We start from the raw sequence: 25,233 nt of genomic DNA, 5'->3' as shown, positions 1-25,233 counted from the left end.
TAAAAGTGTCTTTTTTTTAAAAAAAGTATATAGACCTTTATTTAAAAAATGATGAATGCTCCCTTCCAGCGCCATCCATGTTGCTGCAAATTGCATGTGTTTATCTTTTTTGAATGCTGAGTAATATTCCATGGTATATATGTACCACATCTTCTTGATCCAGTCATCTATTTTTGGGCATTTGGGTTGTTTCCAAAGCTTAGCTATTGTAAACAGTGCTGCTATAAACATAGGGGTGCAGGTGCTCTTTGGAATTGATGTTTCTGTGTCCTTTGGGTAAATACCTAGCGAAATAAGCCAAAAAGAAAAAGAAAAATACCGGATGGTCTCACTCATAGCAGGAATCTAGAAAACTTAAATAAGGGACCAGGAAAATGAATAACTATAAGATAGTGAAAATCAAAATCAACAAAAAACTATGAACCAGAGACACTTTTAGGGGGGCGGGAGGGGAGGGATTGGGGTCAGAATGGGGGGGCTGCAATTGTATGGGGAATATAACAATAAAATTTATTTAAAAAAAAATAAATAAATAAATAAAAATATAAAGAATTCTTAAAAAAAAAATAAAAAATGATGAATGCGAAGGATATATAATACACAGTTTATAATTAATAGTAAAATGCACAATCTCCTTTACTGTAAATTCCATATTGTCCACTGATTTTCATATATTGTTTATGTTGAGTTTTGCAAATTTTTAAATCATTAGTAAAGCTTGGTTGCAATCGAAAACAAGTGCAATTCAATAGAATGTTAGATAATTTCATTTACTTTAACCAGTAAGGTATGTGAAATGAAGAAGATGTGTATCAGAACCTCACTCATTATTCCATGATATATTGGATAACATTTTTTGAACACCAACAGAATATTTCCTCAATGTTTTGTGTTATTCCACATGTAACAGGTACAGAAGTTACATTCAGTTTAATCTGCATTAATATTTTATCCATCACTTTGTAAAGAATAGACACTTAAAATAACATTTGAAACTTTAACCCCTTAAACAAATACATTGATGTGAACCAACTTTACCCAAAACATAATTAAAAGGAAGAAATCAAGTCCTGATTCATATCTTCCAAATCCCAGACTGTCAGTGCATCTGTGGCTGATTTTCAGCTCCCACTGTGATTTCCGCTGAACAAGGAGTTGCGAAGAGATGCACAAGACCTCCCTGGTGGCCTAGGGGTTAAATCTCAGCACTATCACCACTACGGCCTGAGTTCGAGCCCTGGCCAGGGAGCTAAAACACGTGGTGCAGCAGAGGTCTCCTATCTTGCCCGCTGTTCCCCTCAGCAGTGTATTTCAGTCAGTCTGCCTGTTCTGCTCCGCACTGTGTCTCTGGTGAAACCTCTCACCATCCCCACCTCAGACCTACACCCCTGTCCTTCTACGCGAAATTAATTAAAAAAAAAAAAAAAAGGGATGCACAGTAACAGACCATTATGTGGTATTTCCACCAAATAGATTCAGTATACATATACTACCTCACACAGGTAATAACAAAATAAAGTTTAAAAAAGCACATGTAATAGCAAAATGAAGTAAAATAATTAGTATACCCATTCTTATTTTTACCTTTTTAAAACTTAATTGCTTTAAATTTATATAATTTAATTTTTTAAATTTTTTTTATAGAGGCATGTTTTATTTATTTGTTTGTTTGTTTGTTTGTTTTGTTTATACATGCACTGGGTACAGTCAGAAGCGCGGGAGGGTGAGAGAATTCACCAGAGCCAGAGCGGGGAGCAGAGCAGGCAGAAGGACCGAAGTACACTGCTGAGGGGAGCAGCGGGCGGCAGGAGAGGTCTGCGCACCATGTGGGACCCTTCTCCGGTGGCCGGGGAGCAGCCGGGGATTGAACCGGCGCTGCAGAGGCCGCGGGCAGCTTCGCAACCCAGGGCTCAACCGCTGCGCCACCGGGGAGGCCCTATAATTTAATTTTTAACAAGGATTTTATGCTTATATAACAACTGTCATGTAAAATTCCTGAAAATTTAAAAATCTCAGGAGCAAATATGAGCTGGCTCCAGCATATGGAGTTATGTCATGTATTTAATAGTTTTTCAATATGTTTGTAAGAGCAGATGGGCCCACTGTAATTGATAGGTCCTGTATAAGGGATGGTTACTCTGGTTTACTTGCTCCAAGGTCAAGGGTAAGATCATTCTCAGAGATCTTCGGTGGGAATAACATGTGCTTTTAGATCCCTTCTATATCAAGGGGAGGGCCCCATTAAAACACACTTTAATTGATTTTATAACCTCTACAGAAGATGTATTTGTTTGTCTTAAAAATAGTTCTAGCATTTTGTATTCATTGTCTATTTCTACTTTACACATTCCCTAAGACTCAGAAACTTAAGTAACAAATACTTAATTTCTTACACAGCTTCTGATATTCAGATGTTGATGAGTGGAGAGCTGAAATGTTCTGGCTCTGTCTCTCATGAGATTGCACTCATGGTGTCAGCCAAGACTACAATATCTGAAGGCCTGACTTGTCCTGAGGGATCTGCTTCTAAGATCTCCTCATCTCATGTGGCTGTTTCCCTTATTAAGCAGACCACTGTGCGAGGTCTCTTGGGTGTCTACCAGAGCAAGCAATCCATGACAGAGCAAGAGGAGGTCATGCAGGCCTGCATAGCACTGTTGCCGATCACATACCATCACTGTAGCTTGATTTCAGTCATTAGAAGTGAGTCTCTATGTTCAACCCACTCAAGGATAGAGAAATTAGGCCCCACCTTTTGAAGGTATAGTCAAAAATTTTGTGGACATATTTTGAACCACCACATACAATAGTTTTAGATAACTTTATGTCATTTTGTTATTCTAATTTATGCTTTCAAATTTTAGGACTTTGTTTTTTAATAGTTAATTACATTATATAAATTTTGTACTTATACACATTTATTCATTCTAAAATCTTTTGTGATATTTATTACTAATATTCTTAATGTTGTTTGAAACATTTGTTGATTTTATTTTGAATTTTCATTTGGGTTATAATTTGTTTTTCTGATTTAACTATGATAATCTTTCTTTTCTTTTTTTAAAGATTTATTTATTTATTTATACAAGCACTGGGTACAGTCAGAAGCGTGGGAGGGTGAGAGAATTCACCAGAGCCAGAGCAGGGAGCAGAGCAGGCAGAAGGACCGAAGTACACTGCTGAGGGGAGCAGCGGGCGGCAGGAGAGGTCTGCGCGCCATGTGGGACCCTCCTCTGGTGGCCGGGGAGCAGCCAGGGATCAAAATGGCGCCGCAGAGGCTGCGGGAAGCTTTGCAACCCAGCGCTCAACCGCTGCGCCACCGGGGAGGCCCAATCTTTCAATAATTGAATATAATTCTAACCCCTTAAAGCATTCTTTGCTTGTATGTACTAGTCTATTTTACCTACTTGAAACTTTTTACTATTTTATATTTTAGCTTTTGCAAACTGTCAGAATGGCCAATTATCTTTTGGTAATCATTATGTCTTTTGATAATTGTGGGTAACCTCTCAGTAGGTAAGCAGGAGGTGAATAGGAATTATTTATTTCCACAGCCATGCAAGAGAGTAATTTGCCATGAGAAAATCAACTCTCAGGCTGAACTTGGCACATCTGCAAATAAATATTAGAAGTAGGCGCAAAATATGTTAGAAATGGAGATATTTGACAACACTATGCCCAAGGCAAATATCCTCCTGGATGTTGTCGCCGTTCGCCTTAAAAACAGTTCACAAAAAGTCGTCAGTGAATATTTATTCTGATGGTAGTACTGGCGCTTTTCAATAGTCTACATTTAAACATCTCACTGAATTAATAGAAGTTTTCTCTTTTCTCTGTCAAACATCCCAAAGGATGCCCACGACATGATGAACACTCAGCTCTTGATACTCATTTGCTTTGATTTTCACTGGTCAAATTGGATGGTCCCAAAGAGTCAGGTGTATGTTTTCCCAAACTTGTTTATGTCAGCTATATTTACTTTTTTAATTAAATGATTTAAATAGTATGTAATTCTATAAAATGTAAGGACATATATTATAAAATATAAAAAAGAAGTGAGTACATCTCTAAAAATCACTATGTGGACGGTATAGGCTAGATCAGTGCTACTGAAATGTTAATGTGCATCAGAACCACCCAGAGAAAGGGTGACAAAGCATATTCTGATTCAGAAGATCTGGGTGGGACCTGAAGTTCTGCATTTCTTTTTTTTTTTTTTTTTAAAGATATATTTATTTATACAAGCACTGGGTACAGTCAGAAGCGTGGGAGGGCGAGAGAATTCACTAGAGCCAGAGCGGGGAGCAGAGCAGGCAGAAGGACCGAAGTACACTGCTGAGGGGAGCAGCGGGTGCGGAAGGAGAGGTCTGCGCACCATGTGGGACCCTCGCTGGCAGCCGGGGATCGAACCGGCGCTGCAGAGGCTGCGGGCAGCTTAGCAGCCCAGCGCTCAATCGCTGCGCCACCAGGGAGGCCCTGAAGTTCTGCATTTCTAATTAGCTTCTGGGAGATGGTGTTGCTGCCAGTTCATAGATCACACTGTAAATAGCAAAATTTGAGACAGTTACAAAAACTTATTGGAAACTCATTACAGTTTAGGATATTACTTTCAGGTTGCCTTGTTTTATTTTTTTAAAGATTTATTTATTTATGCATACAAGATCTGGGGTACAGGCCAGAGATGTGGGGGGTGGGAGGATTCATCAGAGATAGAGTGGGGAACAGAACCGGCAGACTGACTGAAATACACTGCTGAGGGGAGGAGCGGGCAAGACAAGAGAGGTGTGGTTTGCCATGTGGGGTGCTCTCTGGCTGGCCAGGGATCAAACTCATGCTGCAGAGGCTGTGGATTGCTTCATAGTGTGGTGCTTAACCCCTTGCACCACCAGGGAGGCCCCGGTTGCCTTGTTTATGCCTTAAATCTTCTAAGGTCTTGCTCCACTTCATCGAAGTTAGATCTAGAGTGGCATTAAAGAACTGGCTGTGTGGTAAAGATTGTGTGCACACCCTTAGGAGAAACATTCAAAGACTTTGGCCCTACAGGAAAAATAGATTATCTGGGGTCAAACATTTCTGGTGTGCATATTTTGTTTGTTTGTTTGTTTTGTGATTCCCTGCTTAAAGAACTTTCCCTATTGCCCAGTCACTGGGGAAGAAGGCTTCTATCATATTATGTGGAATGCATGATTGCCAATGGATTTAGTAATGCTCTTTCAGCAATTAACCAGGCTTTAAGTGAATGCATCTCACAAAATCTCAGTCGGGTTTACCGCATTGGTCAATCCTGGTGCCTTTTACACAGAATACAATAGCAGACCTACAGTATATCTTCAACCTTGAAGCTTTTTGTCTATTGTTTTGTCTTCTAATTCAAGGAACATTACTAACTGTGGTAGATACTCAGTACTTCAGAGTTACTTTGGAGAGAGGAGAAGACTTGCTGAGTGCATTCTAAACAAATGAATGCGCTGCACTTTTGACATTCCCTTCACACATCCTTTTCACCGCTGAGGAAATATGTACTGTAGCCTAGTTGGAAAGGGGTAGGACAATTTATTTCTTCACTGTACTACTAAATTCTGATAAGATTGAGGGGTTTTCAAAAGGGTACATCGGTTTGGGGATTGAACATTATTCCACATAAAGTATTCAGTTGATTAATGATATATTACAGCAAGAATAATTTCAGTCCTTATCATCTACACTCCATGTAAGGCAAGACCAGACAACTATACAATAAGTTGAGAAATGGTTCCTTTGTCGGCCACCCAGGTGGGGGAGTCTCCAAATTTACAAACTAAACCACGTATAGACAAATCCTCTTCACACCATATTCTGCCCTCCACATTCCAAGCTCCTCTTTTACTTTGAAAATTCACTAAAATTTTATAAAGCATTATTCTGCACAAATTATCATTCATTCCTGATGTAAGTCTTGTCTTGATTTCTGATTGCTAATTCATTCACTGTGTGAATTCATATCAAATAACCAACTTGAGTCTCATTTGTAATTCTTGAGACTGGAGTAGAGAATATTTCCCTTTCCATATGTTATGTAGGGAAGGAACTCAATAAAGTACATACCAATGAAAGTGCATGGGACCACCCTATCCGAACTGTAGGTGAGTAAAGTTGATGTGTGCAGTTTCGCTATCACAGCATCCTTCTCATATGACAACCAGAGTTGGGTTGAGTAGATTGAAGGTGCCTGGTGTCACTGCCACACCTCTGATCTTTCAGAGAAACATGGAGGAGGATGGTGAGCACATGGCTGTAGTTTACCACTAAGTAGTTTTGGTTTCTAATTATTCTTCTCAGACAGAGCCAACGTGGAGTCGGAGTGGAGACAGAGTGGGTATCAGCGATGGGTGGTCAGTGTTTAGGGTAACCAGCTGTTAACTCACGCTAACACATACCATGAGCTTCTTCTTGGCTCATAAGTCACTTGCTAACTCACCATCTTACATAACTCACCATGCCTTAAATGGCTTGCATGCTGTATCCATTTTACTTGCTTGTCTTGTCTTCTTTAGACTAGTTTAATATTCTCAAATGAATCATCAAATTCACATTATGTAATAGGACAGGAAGAATGATGGAAAATCACAATGTGAAAAATACATTTTGATGGTTTAGCCAGTTATTGTTGCTGCTTTAATAAATGGTACATCATTGATGATTCTTTTTAAAGAAATTATTCAATTAATTTTCCTAATTACAAATTTTTCATGTTCATTTTTGAAATTGGAAAATACAGAAAAGTATAAAGAAGAAAAAATATTGTCCTTGATACCATCACCATATATTCAGTGTTAATATCTTGTGTACTTTGTTTTTTATCTCATTGTAATAGGCATTTGCCCTAAACTGTTAACATTGTATGCATATTTCTATATTTTGACCTTTTCCCTAAATAAATAGTGTAGGCATCTTCCTACCTTACTATAAACTCTTGATAAATATTCATTTGGGGTATAAATAAAACTTTTTTGATTTGTAATTTATAAATCATGTCCTTATTGCATATTTTGACTTTGTATAATATATGTAACCCTGCATGAATAGATTTACTTACAAAGCCTTTTTCTCCTTAATCTTATTTACAAATAATAGTGTAGGAAATTGTTGAAAGAATCTAAATGTTTTTAAGCCTCTGGAAATAGATATTGAAAACTCACATTTCATTACGGTTGTTGCAATTTACATACTCCTGTAATATTTTCCAAAGTCAGAAAGGTAATTGAGGACATAGCATAATTTTTGTATTTAGTGGGGATTTGATCTTGTGTGTTAAATGCTGACCTAATATGAGGCTTTCTATCTTCTCTGATCTGTACAATGCATGAAACAGTATAAATCTCAGTGCTTGTGTCTCCTGGGTTTTTCCCTTTTTCTACCAACCTTAACCAAAATCAGATATGATTTTTTTCCTTAATTAGTTCCTCCCCATTTCAAATCCCATGTGGCAGCTAAGGTTGTGGGTAACACCAAGAAAATGCTTTGACAGGAGCAGGGAAGGTGTCTTATTCTCCCATATTCCTTGAGCCAAAAAAGTGAACTATGGTAACCAACATCCAACATGGCTGCTTCATGTGAGGTAGGTTCAGTGAGGAAGTTTTCCTGAAGAAGATATTATGAGAGAACTCAAGATTATTCAGTTAATGAGGGAAAGATTTTTTCCACAGGACTTTGACAATCACTGTATTCTCTTCACTTGTTGCAACAGGTACAATTTATTTTCTAGATAGAGGAACACCTAAATCATAAATATGACTAACGACAACAGATAACTATTGTTTTGTTAATTTCATTCATTTTTGAAGAAAAAGAAAAACTTGCTAATGGTATGGAGATAATTATGAGGGCTGCAGTCTTATCAAGAGAAATCAACTTGGGACTCCCAAAGTAGCATGCATTTTATGTGAGAAGGTTGCAACAGTCCAGGATGCATGTAGCTACCTCTCACCAGGTGATCTCAAAGGCCCTTCAGTGAGCAGACTGATTGGGCGGCTTCTGTGCTAGGTGACTTGAAGTCTAACATCTCAGCTGGTGGAGCAAGAGCCCTTTGCTGCTTCAGAGGACAAAGCCTACAAGGGGCAAGGGGGATGTGTTGTTCCCTAATGTAAGGAAAATGGAGTAACTCAGTGTAGGGTAAGTGAAAAAGTGTCAGGCTTTTCCACCCTCCCGCCATTACTGTTGATGATGGATCCCTGCGGTCCTATATGCATGCCTGATCGCATACACCTGGAGTGGGATGTGGGCATGCATAGGTGGGCACACCTGGGCTGAAACTGGGCTTATAAGGGCAGTGTCACAGGGATGGCAGCAGAATAGAACCAGCAGAAGAGAAAGAACAAGAGAGAGAGAGTAGTAGAATGAGAGCAGAGAAGGAGAAGAATGAGAGGAGAGAATGCCAGAGAGCCCAGAAAGAGTGAAGACTTCCTGGGGGCTGGGAGGCCTGCCATCCCTCAGCACCCCTGCCTACCATGTACCTGCTAAAAGCTCAATAAAAACCTGAAAAGCCACCGATGGCTCCAGGACTCTCCTTTACCCATTTGCCTGGATCATTGAAAACTTATGTGCCTTCCTGCCACTGCACTCAGGCTATTTTTCATTTCCCACAGTTAGCTTCTACTACTGCCACCCATGGCTTTGTTTTCCTCCTAGGTTTCATTATCCACATGAGATACCATGTTATTGTAAAAAAGCACTTAGAAGTATGAGGATGGGGCATGCACATCTATAATTATGAACACCTGGGCAAAGGACCCGGATGCTACATTGAGAAGGAGAGCAGGATCATGGGAGAGATCATGAAACAGATTATAGGAGGTCGCAGAGATCATGGGGGCTTAGAGGCTCAGTTGCTGCCTACCTGTCTCCCTGCTTCCCTGCCTGCTGATCTGCTTGTGTTTCTGGTTCCCTGTTTCATCATTAAAGGTAGGTCAGATATACCTAAGGCCCCAAGAGGCTTTCTCCATTTGCTCTAATCAGCTACGAATCTGCTCAGTGTGGGATGGCTGCATGACATCTAGGGTGGCACCTTCAGTACATCTGTTGCTGGAAATCCTCCTAATGACAAATGGGTACCTGTTTTTCTTCCTCCTCAATAAGCCAATAAATTAGGAGATATTCCTCTTTGTCTTCTAATGTTGATATTTTGGGATTTCAGTATTTTGATATTTTAAAATTTTTGGTATTTATATATGTGTTTTAATCCTACCAGTTGAATGGCCTCTAACTTTATCAGATTTTAGCTAATATCCAAATGTGTCTTATTCTTTCTAAAGTAATTATTTTTTTAATAGAGGCATGTTTTATTTATTTATTTATTTGTTTGTTTGTTTATACATGCACTGGGTACAGTTAGGAGCGCGGGAGGGTGAGAGAATTCACCAGAGCCAGAGCGGGGAGCAGAACAGGCAGAAGGACCGAAGCACACTGCTGAGGGGAGCAGCGGGCGGCAGGAGAGGTCTGCGCGCCATGTGGGACCCTTCTCTGGTGGCCGGGGAGCAGCCAGGTATCAAAATGGCGCTGCAGAGGCCGCGGGCAGCTTCGCAACCCAGCACTCAACCACTGCGCCACCAGGGAGGCCCTAAAGTAATTATCTTTTTAATCATCTAGGGTCTACATAGGCTTTTTAATAGTCTGTTGTTTTACTTTGCATGGGGTGAATACTTAGCCAGCTCCTTTGCTTGCCAGCTTCATCAACTTATAAAATTGATCAATTTTTAACAGTTGGACATTTTCATTACCCTTTCCCTCTGCAAGTCATATTTACATTTCACTGATCTCATAGAATTTTATTCTATACATATTTAAGTAGGGAATTCTTGCTGATACCTTGTTATACTTTGCTGCAACAAAAACATTTATATGAATAAGGAGTTCATATTTTTCAATTCCTATGAAATAATGTTTTTCTAAATGTTTAAAATAGCTGCATTTATATTTTGTTATAGTTATGAATGATATGCAATAGATCACAACATAAATATGTTATGAATCTTTACCAGGATCAATATAAAATTTTATTAGAATACTATCTCTTTTTTTTTTTTTAAAGGGGGGTGAATTCTTTTTTTTTTTTTTTAAATAGAGGCATTTTTTTAAATTTATTTATTTGCTTTGTTTATACATGCACTGGGTACAGTCAGAAGTGCGGGAGGATAAGAGAATTCACCAGAGCCCGAGCGGGGAGCAGAGCAGGCAGAAGGACTGAAGTACACTGCTGAGGGGAGCAGCGGGCGGCAGGAGAGGTCTGCGCGCCATGTGGGACCCTCCTCTGGTGGCCGGGGAGCAGCTGGGGATCGAACTGGCACTGCAGAGGCTGCGGGCAGCTTCGCAACCCAGCGCTCAACTGCTGAGCCACGGGGGAGGCCCTAGAATACTATCTCTTTCTGGGTAGGAAGAAAGATATTTTTTCAATGAATGTAAATTCCCCATAGATTAATATTTCTTCTATAATGAGACAGCTTTTAGAATCAATTCTGTACATTAAAAAAATTACAGTTGAAAATAATAAGAACTATTTTCAAGTTAATTCTGTTCAGTTTTTGGACATAGTTATAAATCGTGATATGTGGATATAATTGAGGAGAAATCTTTAAATGTCACTTGGTGGTTTTATTTTATTTTTGTTTTTTTTTAAACATTTATTTTTTAAAAAAGATTTATTTATTTATGCATACAAAAACTGGGGTACAGGCCAGAGATGTGGGAGGTGAGAAGATTCAGCAGAGACAGAGTGGGGAACAGAACAGGCAGACTGACTGAAATACACTGCTGAAGGGAGCAGCAGGTGAGACAGGAGAGGTCTGCCATGCCATGTAGGTATCTCGCTGGCCAGCTGGGATTGAACCAATGCTATAGAGGCTGAGGACAGCTTCACAGTGCTGCGCTCAACCGCCTGCGCCACCAGGGGAGGCCCACTTGGTGGTTTTAGATTCCTTCTAGTGTCCATACTAAAAATAACAAAAGTTAAAGTTAAGGATCTGTCAACTAACAATTTGATTAGGTTCTCCAATATATTTTTGAAAATATTAGATACCAACTGACTTTCAAAAGGACTTTATCAATCTAGCTATTACTCATTTTCTTTGTAATGCTTACCATAAAAAAAGGTTCCTAAATGACTATTAAATACATCTGTTACTCTTTCACTTAGAGGCACCTTCTGTAACTCAACCTATATAGCTAGATAAGGTAAGACGAAAATATTGTTAACGCAGTACACCATTGTCTCTATGATACAATGTTTTAATTGTATACATTTTTAATATTTTTGTCAAAAATTTTAGCATTGGGCCTCCTTGGTGATGCAGGCAGTTGAGCACCTCACTGTGAAACTGTCCACAGCCTCTGCAGTGCGGGTTCGAACCCGGCCAGCCGGCGAGAATCTCACATGATGAAGCAGACCTCTCATGTCTCGCCTGCTGCTCCCCTCAGCAGTGTATTTCGTCAGTCTGCCTGTTTTGTACCCTGCTCTGTTTCTGATGAATCCTCTCACCCTCCAGTGCATCTGGCTTGTACCCTGGTTCTTGTATAAATAAATAGATCTTAAAAAAAAAAAGAGCATTGCAAATTTTAGCTCATTTATGGTATTAATTTGGTAAAATGGCCACTAATTTATTTATTTACTTTGTATTTTGTATTTTTTAAAGATTTATTTATTTATTTATTTACACAAGAACCGGGGTTCAGGTCAGATGCGCGGGAGGGGGAGAGGGATTCACCAGAGACAGAGTGGGGAGCAGAACAGGCAAACCGATGAAATACACTGCTGAGGGGAGCAGCGGGTGAGACAGGAGAGGTTTGCCCCACCATGTGGGACCCTCGCTGGCCGGCCAGGATCCAAGCTGCGCTGCAGAGGCTGCAGACAGGTTCACAGCACTGTACTCAATCCCCTGCGCCACCAGGGGAGACCCTATATATTTATTTTTTAAAGTTTTTTTCCTAGATAATTTTATTTTATATGTTTTTTACATCATTTTTCATTTTTGCACAATGCATGGCCACTTTTAACCAAATTTACAAATTAATTAGCTAAATTAGACTTAAATATCTTTTAGAAAATCCATATCTTCCTTTTTTTTTTTTTTTAAGATTCAAACAGTGTGTGTTAATACATGTTGAGACAGCCATTGCACTTCAGAATTCTCCTAAGGTAATTATATAGATAAGACATAGAGCTGGGCCTCCCCTGGTGGCGCAGCGGTTGAGCGCTGGGCTGCGAAGCTGCCCACAGCCTCTGCAACACTGGTTCAATCCCCATCTGCCAGCGAGGGTTCCACATGGTGCGCAGACCTCTCTTGCCATGCCCGCTGCTCCCCTCAGCAATGTATTTCGTCGGACTGCCTGTTCTGTTCCCTGCTCTGGCTCTGGTGGATTCTCTCACCTTCCTGTGCTTCTCACTGTACCCAGTGCTTGTGTAAATAAATAAATAAATCTTTAAAAAAAAAAAAAAGATATAGAGCTTTGCCACATAACTCTTGCCACATAACTGGTTAATCAAGACGCTTATGCCACTGATATTTTGTACTAGGCTCAGCTTTGCTTCTATGGGTGTCTCCCTCAGAGAGCATTTATTGTTTAACATCAGTTGAGAAATAGAAGAGACAGGGTCATTACAATCTTACCACTTTTGTCTCTTTTTTTGTCTCTTTTCAACAATGTGTCTTGTTATAGAGCACAGCAACATAAGCCAAATGCTTTTTGACTCTTTATTTATAGGTTTTGCCATTAACAAAAATAGTTATAAAACCAGGAAGAATGGAAGCCTAACCAAAGTGCCTTGATTGAAGGAAGCTTCATCAGAAGATCTTCACATCAACCATGTGTTTTTTTTTTCAAAGTTTTTTTTAATAACATTTTATATAGTTTTTCATACTTAAGTCAGCGTACAATTCATAGTGAGGAAGAGCTATAGCTGAATTTTTGGGAAAGGGAAGAGTACAGTAGTGAAATGAGTGAAGTGGGAAACCCATATTGAAGAACTTACTCTAGACTGGGCTCAAAACCATCACATACTGGCCAAATATTAATTTGTGTCAAATCCCCTTTGTCCCACTGTAGGGTCAATAAATGGCAGGCTTTTCTGCCCTCCTGCCATTGGGGTTGACAATGGATCCCTGTGGTCCTGAATTCATGCCTGATGGTGGGCACCTGGGACTAGGGTGTGGGCATACGTATGTGGGCACACCTGGGCTGAGACTGGGCTTATAAGGGTGGCATCAGAGGAAGACCAGAACCAGCAGAAGGAGAATGAGAATCAGCAAGGGGATGCGAGAAGGAGAATGCCAGAGAGCCCAGAAAGAGTGAAGATTCACTGGGGGCTGGTAGGCCTGCCACCCTCCCGGAGCCCCGGCACCCCTGCCTGCCATGCACCTGGCAAAATCCCAATAAAAGCCTGAAAAGGCCACCAAGGGCTCCAGGACTCCTCATTCACCTGTCTGCATAGGATCATCAAGAACCTGATCTATGCCCATCCTGGCACTACACCCACCTATCTGAGTTCTTCTGCAAGCTATGCATTATAACGGTACAATTAGTTATTGGACAAGATGGGCCACCTAGAAGAGACAGCCCTAATCAAAGAGCTCTGCTGTAGGGGGTTTAGGAAACTAGAAATGTAGAGTTCTGAGACTTTCTTATGGAGGTGATATGAGAGGGCATGGAGGTCCAGAAGTATATAAAAGTGATGTGTGACTGTAGTGCCAGGAAGTCACAGAGCAGGTTCTCTCTGGACCTGGGAAGATGGGTAGAGGAGAGTCCTGGAACCCTCCATAACTTTCTCAGACTTTTAATCTTTCTATACCATTTAGTGAGGCAACCAAGTTCAGGGAAAGTAGAGAGGCCTAGGGGCCAGAAGGCTGGCCCCCAACAAATCTTTACTCTTTCTCAGCTCTCTGGCATTCTTTTTTTTTAAATTTTAAATATTTTTTACATCACTGTTCATTTTTAAACAATATTTGCTCCCCCCCACCCCCTCAGGTGTAGTCCCCATACAGTTTCCTTCACCAATGCACTTGGGCACCATCACTTCGGTCCCCTGTGCTCCTCTCTCCCACCTCTAATACCTCTCCTGCCTCCTCCCCTGCAGTATGTCTCTGATTTATAATTGTCTGTTTTTGCTTTGTTGTGTTTTGTACTATTATTATTTTTTACACTGATGTCTCATTTGGTTCCCCTATTTTCCTGCTATAAGTGAAGCCATCCGATATTTTTCTTTTTCCTTCTGGCTTATTTCACTGAGCATAAATCCTTCTAGCTCCATCCATGTTGCTGAGAATAGCATGAGTTTATCTTTTTTGATGGCTGAATAATATTCCATTGCATATATATATATATATATATATATATATATATATACCACATCTTCTTGATTCAGTCGTCTATTTTTAGGCATCTGGGTTGTTTCCAGGCTTTACCTATTGTAAATAGTGCTGCAATAAACATAGGTGTATAGGTGGTCTTTTGAATCAATGTTGTGTCCTTTGGGGAGATCCCAGGAGTGGAATTGCTGGGTCATAAGGGAGCTCCATTTTCGGTAGACTGAGGAACCTCCAGACAGCTTTCCACAGTGGTTGGACCAGTTTACACTCCCACCAGCAATGTAGGAGAGTTCCTTTTTCAACACATCCTCACCAACATTTGTTGATGCTTGTTTTTTTGATATGTGCCACGCTTACTGGTGTAAGGTGGTATCTCAGTGTGGTTTTGATTTGCATTTACCTGATGATAAGGGATGTTGAACATTTTTTCATATGCCCGTTGTCCATTTGCATTCCCTCTTTGGAGAAATGTCTTTGAAGTTCTGCCCATTTCTTAACTGGATTATTTATTTTGTTTTCATTGAGTCATGTGAGTTCTTTGTATATCTTTGTGATCAGTCCCTTTTCAGTTGAATGAAGTGCAAAGATTTTTTCCCAATTAGTGGGGTGTCTCTCTGTTTTGGTTAATGTCTCTTTGGCTGTACAGAAACTTTTCAGTTTGATGTAATCCCAGGTGTTTATCTTTGCCTTCACTATCACTGCTTTGGGTGATGAGTCTTTAAAGATGTTTCTGAGATGTATATTTTGTAGTGTTTTACCAATATTTTCTTCTATATATTTTATGGTTTCAGGTCTTATGTCCAGTTCTTTTATCCATTTTGAGTTAATTTTTGTGCATGGTGAGAGGTAGTGGTCTAGTTTCATTCTGTTACATGTGGAGGTCCAGTTTTCCCAGCACCATTTATTGAACAAACTGTCCATGTATCATTGCATGTTCTTTGCTCCTTTGTCAAAGATCAGTTGTCCATATGAGTGTGGCTTTATTTCAGGGCTCTCAATTTGGTTCCGTTGGTCTGTGTTTCTGTTTTTGTTCCAATACCAAACTGTTTTAATTAATATAGCTTTGTAGTATAGCTTGAAGTTTGGAAGTGTGATACCTTTTTTTTTTTTAAGATTTATTTATTTATTTATACAAGCATTAGGTATAGTCAGAAGTGCGGGAGTGTGAGAGAATTCACCAGAGCCAGAGTGGGGAGCAGAACAGGCAGACTTGATGAAATACACTGCCAAGGGGAGCAGCGGGCGCAGCAGGAGAGGTCTGTCGCACCATGTGGGACCCTCACCGGGGGCTGGGGATTGAACCGACACTGCAGGGGCTGCAGGCAGCTTCGCAGCCCGGCGCTCAACTGCCGCACCACCAGGGGAGGCCCTTCTTTAATTTCTTTTAACAGTGTTTTATATTTTCTTTGTTTAGGTCTTTCACCTCTTTTGTTAGGTTTATTTCCAAGTATTTGATTTTTTTGTTTCAATTCTAATAGGGATGGTTTTCTTGATTTCTTCTTCACATTGATTGTTTGTGTATAGGAAGGCTTCTGATTTTTGTGTGTTGATTTTGTATCCTGCTACTTTACTGAACTGGTTGATTATTTTGAGTAGGTTTTCTGTGGCGTTTTTAGGCTTCTCTATGTATATTACCATATCATCTGCAAATAGTGATAGTTTACTTCTTCTTTCCCTATCTGGAGTCCTTGTATGTCTTTCTCTTGTCTTATTGCCCTGGCTAGGACCTCCAGTATTATATTGAAGAGAAGTGGTGAGAGAGGACATCCTTGTCTTGTTCCTGATCTTAAAGGAAAGGTCTTCAGCTTGTCGCCATTGAGAATAATATTGGTGGTGGGTTTGTCCTATATGGCTTTTATCATGTTAAGTTATGTTCCTTCTATCCCAAGAATTTCAAGGGCCTTCATCATAAATGGATGTTGGATTTTGTTGAATGCTTTCTTAGCATCTGTTGATATGATCATATGGTTTTAATTTTTCTTTTTGTTAATGTGTTGGATTACACTGATCTATTGTTGTATGTAGAACCATCCTTGTGCCCCTGGGATGAATCCCACTTGATCGTGGTGTACTATCCCTTTGATACTTTGTTGGATTCTGTTGGCAAGGATTTTTGCATCAGTGTACATTAGGGAGATTGGCCTGTAATTTTCTTTTTTTGTGCTCTCTTTGTTTGTTTTTGGTATTAGTGTAATGCTGGCTTCGTAGAACGTATTTGTAGTATTCCTTCTTTCTCAGTTTTTTGAAAGAGTTTGTGTAGGATAGACACAAATTCACTGCTGAACGTTTGGTAGAATTCACTTGTGAAGCCGTCTGGGCCTGGACTTTTGTTTATGGGGAGTGCTTTGATTACTGCCTCAATTTTGCTGCTTGTAATATGTCTGTTTAGTTGTTCTATTTCTTCTTTGTCCAGCTTTGGATGATTATATCACTCTAGGAATTTGTCCATCTCTTCTAGGTTGCTGAATTTGTTTGTCTGTAAGTGTTCATAGTAATCTCTGATTATTCTTTTGATTTCTACTGAGTCTGTTGTGATTCCTCCTCTTTCATTTACAATCCTATTTATATGTGTTTTCTCCCATTTTTTCTTTGTGAGCCTTGCTAGAGGTTTGTCTATTTTGTTTATTTTTTCAAAGAACCTTCTTTTGGTTTCATTGATCTTTTGGATTTTTTTTTTTCTAATTTCCATTTCGTTTATTTCTGCTTTGATTTTTATTGCTTCCTTTCTTCTGGCTTTAGGGCTTTTTTGTTGTTCTTTTTCTAGCTCTGAGATGTGAGATTAGGTTGTTTCTTTGAGTTCTTTGTTGTTTGTTGATGTGAACCTCTATTGCTCCATATTTTCCTCTTATTACTGCTTTTGCTGTATCCCATACATTCTGGAAAGTGGTGTCCTCCTTGTCGTTCATCTCAAAGTATTTTTTAATTTCTTATTTGCTCTCCTCATTATTCCAGTGGTCTTCCAGTGGTGTGTATTTTTCAATCTCCATGAAATGGGAGGGTTCTTTGTTTTCTTTTCATGATTTATTTCTAGCTTGGTGCCTTTATGATCAGAGAACATAGTTGGGATGATTTTGATCTTCATGTATCTGTTGATGTTTGTCTTGTGGCCCAGTATGTGATTGATTCTGGGGAATGATCCATGTGTGCTTGAAAAAAATGTGTACTCAGATTTTTTTGGGTGCAGTGTCCTGTAGATGTCTGTTAAGTCCATGAGTTCTATGTCTTTATTTAGGGCTCCAGTGTCTTTGTTTATTTTTTGTCTCTTTGGTGTGTCCATTGGTGAGAGTGGGGTGTTGAAGTCTCCCACTACATATGTATTTTCCTTAATGTCTGTTTTCAGACATTAAATTGTCTAATATATTTTGGTGCCCCTTCATTTGGTGAGTATATGTTGAAGAGTTTTATATCTTCTGGATGTATTGTGCCCTTGATCATAATGTAGTGTCCTTTCTGTGTCTCTTTTTCCTTTTTTTTTTAATTGGAAGTCTGTTTCATCTGATACAAGTATAGCTGTTCCTGCCTTCTTTTTTGGTCCATTTGCTTATAGGAGTTTTCCAACCTTTTACTTTCAGTCTGTGTTTTTCTTTCATGGTTAAATGTGTTTCCTGGAGACAGCAGAAGGATGGATTTTGTTTTTTAATCCATCGTGCTTTCCTGTGTCTTTTTATTGATGAGTTTAATCCAGTTACATTTAGAATTAATATTGATATGTTGGCATCTATGTTTGCCCTTTTGTTTTTTTTTTTTTTTGTGTGTGTGTGTGTGTGTGTGTGATTTTATTCCTCTCTTTATTCTGTTCTTCTTGATCATTCCTCTGTTAGTTTTGACTTTAGGACTTCCTGTAGAAATTTTTTGGAGTGGGGTTTTAGTTGTAATGAATTTCTGGAGTTTCTGTTTGCCTGAGGAGGTCCATATTTTTTCTTCATAGAGGAAGGAGAGCTTTGCAGTGTGATATCTTCTTGGTTGGGATTTGCTGTCTTGAAATTTGCTGAATATGTTACTCCATTCTCTTCTTGCCCTTAGTGTTTCTTCAGAGAAGTCTGAGGTTAACCTGATTGATTTTCCCTTTTAAGTTATCTTTTTCTTCCCCCTTGCCAGTTTCATTATTTTTTCTTTGTCTTGGACTCTTGCAAGCTTTACTATTATGTCTTGCTATAGTTTTCTTTTCATTGTGGTAATTGGGTATTCTCACTTCTTGTGTGTCTATATTTTTCTCCTTTTTCATGTTTGGGACGTTTTCTTCAATTAATTCCTTGAATAATTTCTCAGATCCTTTGTCTCTCTCCTCACCTTCTGGAATGCCTATAACTCTTATATTTCCTCTTTTTATGGAGTCTAATAATTGTCCAAGGGTATTCTCATTCTTTTTCCTTTGCACTTTTCTTGCTTTTTCTCTTTTCGTTCTTTTTATTTCTGTACCTTCAAGAATATTGATCTGTTCTTCCATTTTCTTGGTTCTGTTTTCAATGCTTTCCCAAGAGCTCTTTGTCTCCTCCAGTAATCTTTCAGTCTCCTCCGTTTCTTTTATTTCCTTTCTTAAGGTCTCATTTTCATTCTCCAGTTCATTGTTTGTCTCATGTCATTATACTTTTTATTCATGATGATTATTTTCTTCCTGACAGACAAAAGTTCTTCCACGTCATTATTGTTGAGTTCTGGTGACTGATTTTCTTTTTGTGGTGTGTCCTTCTCCTGCAGTCTTGCTTGGTTATTTGTATTTTTCCTTATCCCTGCTGTTTGCTTTCTAATTTGTTCTGTGCATTGTGACGTTCTGCCACTGGTGCTGGTGGGCATCTCTTTGGATTGCTCCTTCAGGGGTGTTGGAAACTGTTTACTAGACTCCGAACAGCACTGGTAGGCCAAAACTCCACCAGGGTGTTGATGCTGTGGCTGTGTTGCTGGGCACTGTCTCTTACAGGTCCCTCCCTCTTTATTTTCTCAATTCCAGTGGGAATCAGTTAATTGGTGATTTTGCTCTGGTCACTAGGTGGCGCTGGAGACATGTACTTGCTGACCTGTGGACCTGTGCTTTTCCCCTGTAGTTCTCTGAGAAACCGAGGGGGAGCAAGGGAGCACCTTGACACAGGGGCTATGCTCAGGCTGGGTGCTGTACCTGTCCCATGTTCACCAGGTGCTGTGCCCGTAGCTGTGTGGATCCAGTGCCCTGAATTCTGCATTCTAGTTCTCAATCTCAGGGTCTCAGATCCAGAATGACTGCTGTCACCCTGTACAGTGCCCATTGTTATGGCATGTCCCAAGCCCTGAATCCTGTGCCTGGCTCTCAGTTCCAGAATGGGGTCTTGCTCCACACCATGTTTCCCTTCTTACCCCCATTTGCATGGCCCTCCCCCTCTCAGAGCTTGAGGGTGTTTTTGGAAACCCTGGCTTCCAACTATTAGGAAGTTGGTGATTTTGTTCTGATCATTAGGTGGCACCAGACATCTTTCCTAGTATCCTTCCAGAGCTGTCTGTGCCTTTTCCCCATGGATCTCCAGGGAACTGAGTGGGGGTGGTGTGGAATGGCTCAATGGCGTGGGGTGCTGTGTCTTCCCTGTGCCACGTGTTGTATTTCTTGCCTCAGGTCTCAGTTCCATTCCGAAATCCAAAGATCCGGAACGTGGGCAGTAGCCCAGTTCAGTGTCTGCAGAAATGGCGCCTTTTGCACCCCACTCCTGTGCCAGAAAGCCTGGTTTTTGAATACTCAGTGAGGGTCATTGACCTCAGTGATGGTTCCCAAGCATCTACCCATGAACCCAGGTTGCAGGCGAGGGGTTCCTGAGCAGCCGTGATCCACATATGCTTTTTGAGTATGTATGCTTTTCGAGCATGTGTGCTTTTCCACACAAGCTTACTGGCTGGCCATGGGCTATTTGTAGGTCTCTCCGCGGAGTCCTTATCTTCCTCTAATGGCACCTGGAGCTGTTCGCTCACCTCCGTGGCGATTACCCCACGGTTCTCCACAGTTCCATTTGCGGTGCCTGCAATAATTCCTTTCCCCTCACAGTCCTGCTTGATCTGTAGTTTGTTGTTGTTTTATTTCTGTTGGTCAGCATGTACCAGCTTTGTGGGTGGGGGAGGGTAGCAGGGTTCTGAGCTTTCCTCTCTTTTAGTCCTCTTTTATGGCAACTTTCCTCTTTGGGCAGTTTGCCAGAATCACCTGTTTATCTTCTGTGTCCTGATTTTCACAGGGACCTGACACTTTTCCTCCCTATTAACTTTTTTTTTTTTTTTTTTTTTAATGGGAGGACTTACTCACAGCACCTCCTGCCGCCACGTTGATCTCTCCTCTCTGGAGTTCTTTTGTGGTCTCTCAGCTGCTTTCCACTGCACTCTGCCGCTCAATTCTCTGCCTCCTTGCTCTGGTCTCTGCTCATTGCACCTCTGTGTCACCGCCCTTATGTGCTCAGCCTTTGGCTCAGGTGTGCCCACTTACTCATGCCACACCACACTCCACACTCCACACCACACATCCACCATCCGGCACACATGTAAGACCACAGGTGTTGATCACTGATGCTAATGGCAGAAGGGCAGAAAAAAACTGATAACTTCCATTTACCCTACAGTGATGAAGAGGGACTTTGTGAATATCCAGAGCAAAGCAAAGCTTGTGGTGTCTACACAATGGAGGGAGGGCACCTGGAAGCTGAACTCTGTGTGGAGGGGACATTTCATATTATAAGAAAAATAGGACCAGCCAGCATTGTCATCTTTATATTTCCCAAGGTGGATTTGTGACTCAAGGTACAAAATTGTTAAGGTTTCCATTTTCTTCACAATCACACTTTCTGAGGTTTTTTTCCCTGCACAAAATGTCCAAAAAAATACAACAGTTTTCTTAAATGCTCAGTGTAGGGTAAATAATGATTGGTCAGACTTTTACAAACAGCCTCTGTGGCTATCAACTGCAGCCTTGATTGTGCTCATGCAGGAGGTGCTTGGGAGCATGGGTTCAGGGTACACATGCCTAACGGTGGACACCTGGAGTATGGTGTGGGCACACCTGGGCCTGTAAGTGGGCATATCTGGGCCTGTAGCCTGAACACACAGGGCGGCATAACAGAGAGGATGGCTGCTGCAGAGGATAGCAGAGAATGGCTAAGAAAGGAGGACCAGGAGAGAATGCCTTAGAGAGCTCAAAGACAAAGAGTAAAGATCCTGCTGGGGGCTGGGAAGCCTGTCAGTACCCCCTGCCTGTTCTTCACATGGTTGCCACTAGACTAGGCTACAGAATCTTAGAGAATTTGCCTTTGATGCCGTATGTCTAGACATAGATTGCTGTCCCAGAATCACAAATTATACTCACTTCACTTGCACCATAATTTTCTTGGTTCTTTAAATATATTTGGATGTTTAGATGTTTCCTTTTATATTCTAATATTAAATATTAATTTGTACACCTTTAGTGGCAATAATTTAGCATAGATACTTCTTTCCATTGATTTCCATGACTGTGATTGTTTAGTTAAAGGTAAGAGTAGCTTTTAAAAGCTCTTGAAAAATTATGGTTAAAGAAAAAGCTATGATCCAGCTGGAGTTATCAATGAAAAACAAAGCTGGACACTATTAGAAAGTAGTGAGATAGACTCTATTCAGTACTATAGAGGTAGGGGAGAGATCTCCGTAATCTGAGTTCAATTTTAACAAAATAAGAGGTAGGAGACCTTTTAAACACTGGAGTATGCTGAAAGAAAGGTGATAAAAAATGTTGATTTGTCCTGTGGTTTATTAATGTGTGCTTATCTGGAGGAGAAACAATTTTCTCATTTGTTGATGAAAGGAGATAGTTTTGCAAATAAGTGGAAGGTACCCACTGCAGTTAGGCTCTTACCCTCCCACAGAGCTGGAAGTCTGCATTTAAAAAAGATGGCTCAGAGTCCTTGAGGGAATGGTAACAGATGATTTGCATCTCAAAAGGAAAGGGAAAGGGTTTATAATTGCAAGTTTTCTGAAAGTGAATGTTTCAAGGAAAAAGGGGCCAAGGCCTTGTCAAAGCCAGAGTTTGACAATAAAATATTTGTTTTGACAACAAACAACAAGTTCTTTCAGAAGCACTGGATTTATTTCAGGCAGATGTTTTAAGGGAGATTGGATTTAATCATCACATGGATAAGGGTTTGCCCTAACAGACACTATGCTAGTATTTTTTTCAAGTCTCTTGTGGGTTATGTGGAGTGGTGGTGGTAGAAAGTTGTTTGTGCTGACAGTTGCTCCTCTTTAGGCAAAGGCTAATACCTGAGGAGTGGGCTCAGGACCCTAACTAACAGTTTGGTCAAGGAGAGCCTTTGGCAGGGTGCAGCCTGTTAAAACAATGCCAGGGATGATATGCAAGTTGTATACTGCCCAACTCTTGGGGTGCCATTGACTTCACAGCCCATGTGAATGACTGTCTATCCTTAGGTTGTACAGTGCACAGTCTGATGGCCACATATACATCTGCTGAGACCACATCTGTTCCAGCTATCCCCACCTGCAATCTACTAGTCCCTCACTCTCACTCCAAGGGGCTGGACTGTTATATTGCTTGTAATTCACATTTCTGGGTTGGTGAATCCATACACAGGGCATGGCAGGACCCAACTTCCTTCCACCCTGACCTTTGGTCCTCCAGGAAAAAGATCTTTATTTACATCCCCCCATTATTTATGTTGCGCTTTCTTCTCCCGGGAGATATTGTCTGAGTATAGCTGGGCTCTTTCCAGCTGTCATGCCCCCCTGCAGTGGGGATAGCAATTAAAGGACATGGAGAACACATGGGTTGCTTCATCTAGCTAAGCCTCTGCCAGAAACACTTAAAGAAAGTGATTTAAGTGTTCCATTGGGAACCCACATCAGTGTTTGCAGTAGAAACAAAAGAGCTTCTGGGAGGCACTGACACTTCTATCAAACAAGAGTGGTAGTCAGAGGAAGCAAAAAAAGAGCTGTGGAGCCCTGAAAAAGTAATTTTCACAGAGTTTCTCAGACTGTTTTTCTGCAGTGACCTTCCAGCACAGGTGGCCTAGTAGACAACATGTAACCTTGAGATGCAGTAAATAATATGTAACTTTGATGTATAGTTCACATGCAGGAAAATGTACTTCTATAAACTAGGCTTAAAATGTACTTCTATAAACTGTGCCATCTTGGTATAAATCATATAAAATATAATAGGGTTTCTGGGGAAGGGACCACCCCTGATGGGCTAGGTCTACTGTTGCAGCCGGAGCCCAGGGGGGCTGCTGCTACTGCCGCTGTTGCTGATGCTGCTGGTGATGCTGCCAGGGCCAAGGTGCCAAGGGCGAGTTCAGTGGGCCGAGAGAACCCAAGGGGGCTTGAGGGACCACAAGGAGCCTTCCCACACTGAAGCCGAGAAGGGGCTGCCACCACCCAAGCCACTAGTCCAGGCTGCTTCTGCCAGACCAGCCAGACAGGTAACACTTTTGCTACCTGTGTATCTGTAATAGAGATAGATGTGTTCCTGGCCCCACATATGGGCTTTGTGACCTATTTTCCTATCTTCCGCCATTGAGAACTGGACAAGCTTGTAGCTGAGGCCCTATAAGTGCAAAGGGGGTAGGGCAGATTCAAAAGGCCTTACCTGCTTTTCTTGGTCTTTTTTTCCTCTGCATTTTATTGCCTCAGTCATACTTTCTCTATAGCTTTATCCTCTCACCCCAATCTCCTGCTAACTAGGATGTATTCTATTTCAGTTCTTTTAATGGTTAACTTCAAATGATTAATGATACTTAACCTTACAAATGTGAAGACAAATTAATCTCTCTATTGTCCTCTAACTAATACAGGGCAGCAAGGGGCACTAAAATTGGCCCAGGACACTGGCCAAGTATTGTATCGGTCACTGTCTGAGTTCTTCCTCCATGCACACAATTGCAATTGCAATTACTCAGGTTCAGAGATCAACAACAATGGGATTTATTTAACAAACCAGGGAAAAACAAAGAATTACTGAGGCCAAAAATGGCTGTTTACTTCACCCAAAGCAGTGTCCAGTGTTTCAAAGTCCTAAACACAAATGCTCCCAAGAAGGCATCTTCCCGCCACTGAGGGCTAGGATTCAACTCATGAAGAAACAGAAGACACAACAGGAGATGCTCACCAGAGCTGCTGAGATGCTCCAGAGCAGCACCAGACAAGTGACACTCAAAACAGCAGCTACAAAGGCCAAACCACTCAATAAACGGCCACACTCATTCAGCTCAGTGAGGTACCCAGCTCCGGGTCTTCCCCTTCCCTGCCAGGCTGTAACAGCAGCAAAGCATGGAACAGTTTTAGTCACTTGGCTTCTTGCAAAGCCTCCAAACTTTTCCTCTCTGAGGTTGGCTGCTGGAGACCTCTCCAGATCCTTCTGAGGCCCCACCAGCTCCTTCTGAGGCCCACAACAGCTTTCTGGAAGATCAGTGTGGTGGGGGCAGAAATGGCTGACCACTGAATCGCTGAAGATCTGAAAATGCTGAAATCCTGAAAGCTGAATGTCGGAATGCTGAATCCCTAACACTGAAATGCAGGGGCTGCTTCTGCACTCCCTCTTGTTTCTTAGAGTCTCCACCCCAAATGTGATACTTAGTTCGCATTTTCCCTGGGGCTATCTATCTTCACAAACACCCGGCTCCAGAAGCACCATCTATAACAGTCTTTGGCTTCAGCCACATCACTGCTTACATAACAACACCAGGCCTTAATGTGCCCAGCTTCCCTCCTCTGCCACTTGCTTTTATCTTCTTGTCATGATGAACTTTCAAGTCTCATCATTTGTCATCATTTTTGCAGTTAGTCCACATCTACATGAACCATTGTTTTCCAGTCTCTTGTCTTTGTATGGCATCTTAAATCCAACTTCTAGATTTAATATCCTGTGTGCTAAAATAATCTTCAAGCTGTTTAGAGTGGGAAAATCTCTGAG

The sequence above is a fragment of the Talpa europaea genome (assembly GCF_964194135.1).
Source record: "Talpa europaea genome assembly, chromosome: 3".
NCBI classification, from domain to species: domain Eukaryota; kingdom Metazoa; phylum Chordata; class Mammalia; order Eulipotyphla; family Talpidae; genus Talpa; species Talpa europaea.
The sequence above is the reverse complement of the archived record's forward strand: the minus strand, read 5'-3'. Positions refer to the sequence as shown.